Here is a 9,392-nt window from a genome sequence, read left to right as displayed (position 1 = left end):
CCTTGGCCATGTTGAATCTTGCAGAAAGTGATCTGGTGTTGAATCAATGAGAAATGGTCTGGTGTTGTTCAAGGTCTCTACAATTTCACTAAGGCCAACACCAAAAGGCATGCAATTTCAAAAGAAAGGTTAAGCATGAACCGTCATATAGGAAATATGGGACAAAGCTCAACGCACTGGGCTTACCAGAGAGGGCAGGCAATGGACAGGACACTTATTTTCTTTTCAAGGATGAAGACCCCGAAACCCATCTAGAAAGCAAAGGTCTGTTCAATTGTTTCTACAATGTAATGGATAAAGTTTTGGAAGAAATCTTTGCGCGATTTAGTGTCTTTCTTATTTTATGTGCTTTGGCGTAACGGAGGCATCTGAGGCCCTTAGCAAAAAACCGCTACGAGATTTCTATTCACAGACAGCAAGAATTTTATATTGAGCATTTCAAACACAATAGAGAAAGATAACAATGAGAATTATTTTCTCGTTAGCTAGGGAGTACTGAGTTTTTGAGCTTCAGTTGAAGAACTTTCAAAGTTTTCAAAATTTATTGCATTTGAGCAAAGCTTTAAAGACCTAGACGGAAAAGCACCTTGGACCCTTTCTTGGTCGGGGGCCCTTGGATGTGTTTAACCACTGTGTCATGACACACTAGCGTGCCTCAGGGTATTGCCTAGTTTGCAACGTAAAATTCTCTAATTTCACTTAATTAGTCTATAAAATCAAAAAAAACTAACTGCAAATAGTGTACCGTGGACAAAAAAGGTTGAAAATTGCTGAATCAAGGTGCCCAAAACTGTGTTACGCCACAGGCTCGTAATTAGAGAATGCAAGCATGAATGCTCACCCTTCGACAAAATTGCTTGCTCCTTCTACTTTATGAGCTTCTAACCTCCTAGAAATGGAACACAAACTGTTCAATAATCACAAGAATAGGCAAAAAGTGTGTGAATTGCCGATAATGATGCAAATCATGTTCACTAAAAATGTCAATAAAATAATCGATATACTTGTTCCCTGTCTTTGACGAGATTTGCTTATTTTAATGAAAATGTGTTTAGTTTTAAATTTGCTTATTAGTTAACATTTTTTCAAATTACTTTGCATTTTAATAATTTCTTGACTAATTTTAGAAGCTCACATGTGTTATAAAGTTTATTATTTAAACATTTAGGCATTATTATTTTTCAGGCAAAAAAAATTCAGCCCCACCCCCATCCTTCCTGAACTCACCCCGTATGCCTATTGTTGAACGCTGTGCGTTGCTCGTAAAAATACAAAAAGAAGTTTGGGTTCTAGTAATGGAACATAATTGCAGTTTGAAAGCTTCCAAAATTGATTATAGGCCCCTTTTTTGTTTACAGCTTTTGTGACAGGAAAACATATATAATCGTCGCCGATACCGTTTTGTTCATATAATTGCTGAGTTTGAAGTCGTTTCGTTAAAATGTTCTTATGAACACATATCCTGGTTTTTAAGTTGTCGATAAGGTGTGGTTTTCTATTGTGTTTTTCTGAATCAGAGCAACTGTAAAACAGTGTTGTTTTAAATTGGTCCCGTGACCCGGGATACTGTTACAATCCGTTGGAAGAATCGAAAAAAGACGATGCTGCTCTCATTGGAAATTAACACGACAAATGGCCTAAGCTACCCTCTCTAGAGCGATTACGCCCACTTTAGGACACCAATTTGTTTCTAGTAAAAGCGCGTTGGCCATGTAAAGAAATATTGTAGGTTTCTGAATTTAAACCAAAATTGGCCAACCGAACTGGGACAGTCACAAAAAATGGAAAACGCTGTTCGGAAAGTGGATGTCGAGCCGACGAAAGAGGAACATTCCTGCCCGGATATAGGAAAGCTGTTGCTTAAACTAAGATCATTGGCAGAGGAAATCACAAACACTTCATCGGATTCTCGTTTCTTTGAAGAAGGTTTTGATGAACTTCAGGAGACGCTCTACCAAAATGCATTACTCCAAGCTATGCGGAAGATAGCTCAAACAAGCCGAACGCTCCGAGCAAAACGAAGAGCAGAAGTTCAAACAGGGAGTGTTTATGTTGACGTCCTGGACCCAGTAGGTGCATCCTCGCAGGGAAGTAGCTTTGTCAAAGATTGGTCGTCAAGACAAGACAATGTTTTCTATTTCATTGATAGAAACACTTTGTTTGAAAGTATAACGTAAAGCTATAGTCATATTCATCTACATTGTTCCCTGTTTATTTTGCCATGTGTTGTATTATGTTGTTCTATAATTTCTTGTTGATTTGTTTTGCTCTCTTTGGAAAATTCAAGCCAGGAGGCTTGTCTTGGAAGGAGGAAGCAATGTTAAACAATAGTTTTTCCTGTTGCATGTCAGTGAAGTGATTCTTAATTTTGCACCCGTGTCCAATTTAATCCTGGGACCTATTCCATATTTATCTACTGATTAATCCGCGCGCTGTCCATGCAGAGCATGTTGTTTTTACATGCTAAGATCTGCAACATTTGATTAATCCGGAAGAAAGCCACATGAGGCATATGTTTTTTATATGACAAGGCGGTGTTCTTTTTTGGTTCGTTGCACTGGTTGGTAATGGCTGCCCGTAAGTTCACAGAAGCCCAAGTGGCGTTGCTGGAGCAGGATTATAATGAAAGATTGAATTCTGTTTCGATGAAAAAGTTTGGGGATCGAATCCAACGCCTTGCAGAGAAATCGGGTTTTGAAGAAGCAGTCGTGAAGACGTGGATTCACAACAGAAAGAGAAAACCGCCTCCCACTTGTTTCCCCTCAGCTAGCCAAAATAATTCCCCAAGTGAAGCTAAAAAGGTTTTGAAGGCTCCACCCGTTTTCCGACAGCCATCCGGCTACAATTTTTTTTCGCTGGAGAATTTTTTTTTAATGGTAAGTAGGTGTTGATCTAGTAGCAGCTGATTCTTTGTTGTGTTAGGCTTTCGGGCTAGGCCTACGTTTAAAAATTAGGTTCTACTTTTGTTCCGTCAAACTTTTGTTCAGCTGAAATTAGGACTCTTTCTGACATAATCTGATTTAAGGCTTTTTAGCATATAAAGCCTGGTTTTGGCATAAACATCTGGTGAATAGATATCACAGATTCTGGAGTTAATTTCTCCAATAATTTTAAATGCAATTTAAGAAGTGGATAATTAGAACCCAGCATTGTCCTTTCTCTGTGAATGCAAGGAAAGTGTCTTTCGAAGGTTTAATTTTTTTAAAATAAATTTTCTTTTCATTCTTCTTTTTGCTAACCCTCACTAGCCACAATTAGCTTAGGTCCAGCTGGAGGGGCGAGGAGGTTAATAGACACAATACATAGTGTCCAGTCTGTAGAGCGTGGCAGTTCTGGACAAAATGCTTGTGTGTGCAAGTGCAAATATAAATGTGTGCATGTGTGCAAGAGTGCTGACAAAGTGTGCAATACGTGTGCACACTGTTCAGTTTTGATCCAATGTGTGCAGGAAGTTTCCAATGGGCAAAGTATTCATCAATTTGTCTCACTATGTGTGCACAGAAATTATTTTTGCAAAAGAACTTTCAAGCATTCCACAAAATTGGGTCAATCATATATTTTGTATGAGAAAATTTCAATTATTTTGACCCCCCTTCCTTGTTGTTAGTCAACTTCCAAGTGGGGGTGTGGGATTGAAATGTAACCCTATAATCATGCTTGAGCACAAGCCAGCTACTGTAGTTTCCCGAATAATCTTACTTTCTTTGATTAAGTCCTTTTTATTAACATTTTCAGTAACCGGCAAGGCCTCTTCTTACCAGCCCTTGCTCAGGAAATTGAGAATAAACCTAAGACTGTAGTTTCTCAGAGAACTGGAATGTGCTAGTCAGTAGATTTTTAATTCTGGGCATCAATGGGTTTGGAGCAAGCATAGGTCATTTCAAAATATCAAATCAAAATACTGAGATATGAGATGATTCTGAGGTAATCGATAGGGTGTGGTCCTTAAAATCTTTTCTGGGGGAGTACCTCCACACCCCCTTCTTCTAACTTCACAAAGCTTGCAAATTTCATTGAGCAACCCTGAAAAGCTGTGCCTCGTATCTTATTCAATGTACTCGCATTTTAGAGCTTTTCAAATCAGGAGGAGAGTATCAGCTGCTCACAAAATTCACATAGCAAAAGCGGTACATGTTTTCTAATTTAGTTATAGACAGCAACTTTTTCAACTTGTGACAATCAGATGGTTTTGATGCTGACCGACACAAGTTAAAGTTGTTCTATGGATACTAAAGTCCCAATTCGTCAACATTTCACAATTTAAAAGAAAATGTTGTTTAGACCAAGAAAGGAAAGTAACATTTCAAAAAGGGTGGTCCTTGAAAATTTTCCGGTACCCAGAAAAATGTGTTTGCAGCCCTATGTTTTTGTGTGCATTAGAAAATCTTGTGTGTGCACATGCCACACTCTGCAGATTGGACATAGGATAGGGAACAATGGTAGATGCAAATGGATGTAATGTGTGACCTGGATAGAAATCCAAAAGGCACAACAACATAGATATCCAATATAAGATCAAAATAAAAATGCTAAATAAAACCAAAATGAATAGGAGTAGTGAAATATATTAGAATGGAAATGTAGTGGTTGGAAATCTGTATGTTAACCAACCCCAGAGCATAAAGTGTTTCTAATTTTCTAACTTCTTATATCAGAAGTAAAACATAACATTTCACACTTGACATCAAGACTTACAACAAGGAGTACAACCCCTGTTTGCCCCCTAATTATAAATTTTTGTCCTAACTTATAGATCCCTAAGATATGAAAAGTAGCTGATCTTACTATTACAGTTAAAAGGGATGTCAAATTCCGAAAAGAATGTTGCTGTAAGCAAAAGGTGGCAAGAACTGGGTGAAGCTGAGAAGTTATCATGGAGAGAAAAAGCAAAGCAACATGATAGGCCAGCATTAGAAGATTTGACAGACTGCCAAAGGAAAAAACTGATTGATGCTACCCTCAACAGAATAGACCAGGAGGTACAGATATTTAAAAGTGCTATGAGTAAGCAAAATATATATAACGTAAACAAGTTGATGTGCAAGTTGGTCATGTCATCAACAATTGGTGAAGAAGCATTTTTATTGAAAAATAGAGGCATACTGAAAGAGTTTGCTTTATTTACAAGTAAGAGTTTGCTTTACAAATAAAAAAATTCATCAAATAAGGCCAGTCTAGGGAAAAATGCGCGCGGCGATTTTGGGAGAAAAAATGTGCACCCATTCCAACAGCGCTGTGGAGGAGTAACCAACAGTTTGAGATATGACATGATAAACCAAGCCTTTGATGATAGTTCCAATGAATACCAAATCCAAAAATAGTGCACTTTTGTTTTTCATTTCATTAACCTCAAAATTTCCTAAGTGAAGGGAAAAAATGCGCACCATAAAATGTCTCTTCTTTTAATAAGTGGGACATGCAAGACTGAATTGAAATTTTACAACCATGTCGAATTGGAAAGATTTTGGATAAATTTCTTTTCATCAAACACGGTTTTTAATGAAGGGGCAAGCTATTACTTTCGAAAAGACCCCGACTCATTAGAGCCCCATTAGAACGATTTGCCTTTCTAAAAATTCCGTTCGAAATACAGGTCGAAAGACTTTCATGGAATATACTAATGAGGTAACTTGATCAATGATTCAATTGTAATTTAGTTATGGCAATTGAACAGTAGGGGACATTCTTTGCAAAAAAATTGGTTTGGACCACAGTCAACACATCTAAGGTTAGCATATTCTTTCTCACAAATCATGCACATTTGATTACTGGGCATGCCAGCATTTCCAATTGCCGCAAGCAACAACTCTTCCCTGAGTGATGTCCACTGTTTGTAGCTTGTGCTTCCCGGAACTGATTGTTATTGTATGTAATTTAATGATGTCATCGTCTCTATCTGAATCTTTGTACTCTGTTGTTTGTACAGTATGTCTGTTGTTCTGTCTTGATGTGTTGATTAACAAACTGTGATGTTGTATAGAATGATTAGATCTAGATTGTAAAGATCAGTCGTTGGATTGAATATGAACATATGAACATATGAACTTGTATTTGTCTTCCTCGCTACACATTTGGTGACAGAGGGGGATGGCGGCGGAATGCGTTGGTCTTTACACTTTTTAATGGAATTTTTATCGAGAATGATTTGGATTCACTGAGTGCTGCTGATTCACAGCTTTAATTTGATTTTCAAAACAGAAACTTTTTGCGATGGATTTGGGTTCAAACTGCTGCTCATTTCGCTTGATTATTGTTTTTTTGAAAGAAGACATTCCACCAACGGAAAAGGCATTCGTTTTCCAGATTATAACAAGATACAGTCAAGATTTCGTGAGAAACTATGTCACCGTTAATTAGCCGATTGTTTGGGAGCTGGCCGGAGAGAGGTTGCAGCTGAGAAGAGCTATAGGGAGCCTTCGCATGTAATAGGACTTTTTAAACATTTCTTTTTGGAGATATGATCATGAAATTGGGCAAATAAAGTGATGTTGTAGGCACTACCTTCGCTTGCCAGTTTATGCCTCCGGGCCGTAATGACACTTCAAACACTTTTATTTATGACGTAGTAGAACTCAGTGACTTTTCAAGGTTGTATCGTGTATTTTAAAAGGGAGGGGATGGTGTAACGTTTTAGGACTTGTATTCTTCAGTAATTATTATTATTATGTTTAGCTAGATCTTTGATTATGTTGCGTGTTAATGTCACATGTTCGTTTGTCGCGCTGTTGTGTAAGTAACTCCCTATCCAGGAAATGTGCCTCACTGTCATCGTGTTGTGTGATGTTTCATAGTGTTCCTTTGTTGTGCTTTAATATAATGTAATCCTACTTAAAATAATTTAGTCTTACTGTTTTAACGATAAACATAACATCAAAGAACGAGTATCTCTTGTGTGCTATCTACTTGGGGCTAGGCCCGTTGGCCTAGCCCATCGCTCAGCCAACGACCTGATACTTCACCGTCATGACAAGAACCTTATCGTTACATGTTTATTGATCTGTTCTTGCTGAGTTCTGTAATTTCCTCGATATTCATGGTTTGAGGTTGACCTTCAATGAATAAATTAAATTAAAATTAAAAATAAGCATCTTTCTTTATCAATTTTTTTTCTTTATGAATACATCATTCAGTAGAATAACTCTCCCTTTTTGATCCCTTATTTTTGTCTTAAATGTCAGACAAGAGAGGCTGATTTTTAGGGGGCTGTGCATACAATCTTAGAAAAATAATGAAGATATTAGCGATAGCTAAAACCCAATTCAAACCATTATTAGTAAATAAATAATAAACGCTATAGAGCACTTTTAAATGCTTAAAGAGAGGATGCCTGATTGACTTCCTTATCCTAGAGATAGAGGCAAAAATTATGGGGATCATGGAATAAGGGGGGATGGCTCAGACCAACCTAATCAACATCCTCGTCAGACGATATCTTGTCCGTGCAAGATGATATCTTGTCTGAAAATAGTATGCCTGAGACCCCCCTCCTCTCCAATGAAAGCCTGAATCTCCACTGCCAAGAAATTCATTACATGTTTATATTGGTGGGATATGGACAGTGTTAAAATTCAAATTCAAAGTCAAATTTCATGTCATTAAACAACATTCTTACAAGGTAAATAAACATAAAGAAATTTGAATTTGAATTAATATTGGTCACAAATCTTGCTATTGAAACGATTCGTTTTACTGACATTGTCAATTGGAAGTAACTTATTGGCAGTGAGCTTTAACAACTTAGCACATTTATGATCTAGCTACCCATATACTATAATAATAGTATTTATCCCCCCCCCCCTCCACTACTCACTACTAACTGCATGTTACCCTGTTCACCCTGTAAAGTCATCGGGTGATGTTTCATCTTCTTCAGGGCCTATCAATACACCATTATCGTCTCTTCCACGTTCTTTCTCTAGTTGCTTCTGACCTTTTTCATCAATGTTGCTGAACAAATAAAACTGTTTTGAAATTGTCACCAAGAATTTTTCAGGTCACGTGACACTTTACACCCCTTTCCAGATGTACGGAAACTACGAAGGCGCGTTTTTTGCGTACAGGCACAAACAATAAACTCGTTTCCAGTGATAACTTCTTTATGTGTTGTTTTAATAATGTTTCCGTGATTACATTACTGATTATATTCTCTCTTTTTTATACAAAAATGCCTTGTTCTGTTAGCTTAACTTGATTGGTCGGATTTGTAAGAAGCTTAGTTGAATAGTGTTAGAACAACAAAAGGGTGTAACTTAGGCCTGGTTCAAACGTGCTGTAACTTAGGCTGCCATATTCCGATAAAATGTCCCCCTGGGGGACTAGAGTCGTGTAAAGAGTACCATAACTTCAAAAATGTTTATTCTGTGGTGCTCATGGCTATGGTCGATGCCAAATACAGATTTTTGTGAGGCAGCTGCGGCTTTCCTGGCAACTCTCATGATTCAATTATTCTGCAGTCAACCTGTCTTTGGATAAGAATAAAGGAGGGTTCCTTTCTGCCTGATTTTGCCAACAGATTGGACGGTGTACAGATACCCCCACTAATAATCGGGGACTCTGCCTTTCCATTTGAAAAATGGCTGATGAAGCCATACACAAATGCTGTTTTGACACCTTCACAAAGATATTTCAATTACAGGCTTAGTCGTGCCAGAATGGTGGTCGAAGGTGCATATGGACAACTGAAGGGGAAGGTGGCGCATCTTTATGAGAGAATCCGAGAGTGCCCATACAGAAGTAAAGAACTTCACACTTGCTTGCATGGTACTGCATACATTTGTCTTGAGATGGGCGACACTATCCCAAGAAAGTTGGATTTAAGCATTGACCACAACACAAATGAGACTAGAGATCGTCAACAAATTCGGGACATCCTCCACATTGGCTTTTCGCAAAAACAATCATTTGAACCTAAAGGATGTTCGCAAGCCAATAAAATCATAACAACAAACACAGCCAAATTTTGGGCAGAGAAGGAAAGAGACACTGACAAGTAAAAGACAAGTTTTAAAATACAGAAGACAAAAATTCTTTATTAATAGTGGTTGAGTTGACCAGTTAGGGGCCATCCATTAAGTACATATACAGTTAATTACCAAATTTTAGCCCTCTATTTTTCACGAGTGATCTTGTTCAATGGAATTAATTGAATGAAATCAATAGAGGCAATTTTGAAAATTTTAATTGTATAACATATTGTATTACAAACAGTCAAAGTGTGTACGTACGCACTTGTCAAATCCCCTCTCTCCCTGTATGCACCTTACGCTTTTGCTTTCACCCCCCTCCGAATTTTATGGATGGTCCCTTAATATGCAAAGTGCCAGGTTGTTTTCATAAGAAACTCAAGTAAAAAGACCAGGATCAAAACTGCCAAAAATTCAAACATTTTTGAC

At 37.7% G+C, this 9,392-nt stretch overlaps 1 pseudogene; it reads left to right on the top strand.

Moving 5' to 3' along the window:
- The first annotated feature begins 2,567 nt into the window (after positions 1-2,567).
- LOC148957806 (uncharacterized) lies at positions 2,568-8,993 on the top strand (annotated as a pseudogene).
- Positions 8,994-9,392: the final 399 nt, after the last annotated feature.

The sequence above is a fragment of the Rhopilema esculentum genome, chromosome 20 (assembly GCF_057945365.1).
Source record: "Rhopilema esculentum isolate cy_ngs chromosome 20, ASM5794536v1, whole genome shotgun sequence".
NCBI classification, from domain to species: domain Eukaryota; kingdom Metazoa; phylum Cnidaria; class Scyphozoa; order Rhizostomeae; family Rhizostomatidae; genus Rhopilema; species Rhopilema esculentum.
The sequence above is the reverse complement of the archived record's forward strand: the minus strand, read 5'-3'. Positions and strand labels throughout refer to the sequence as shown.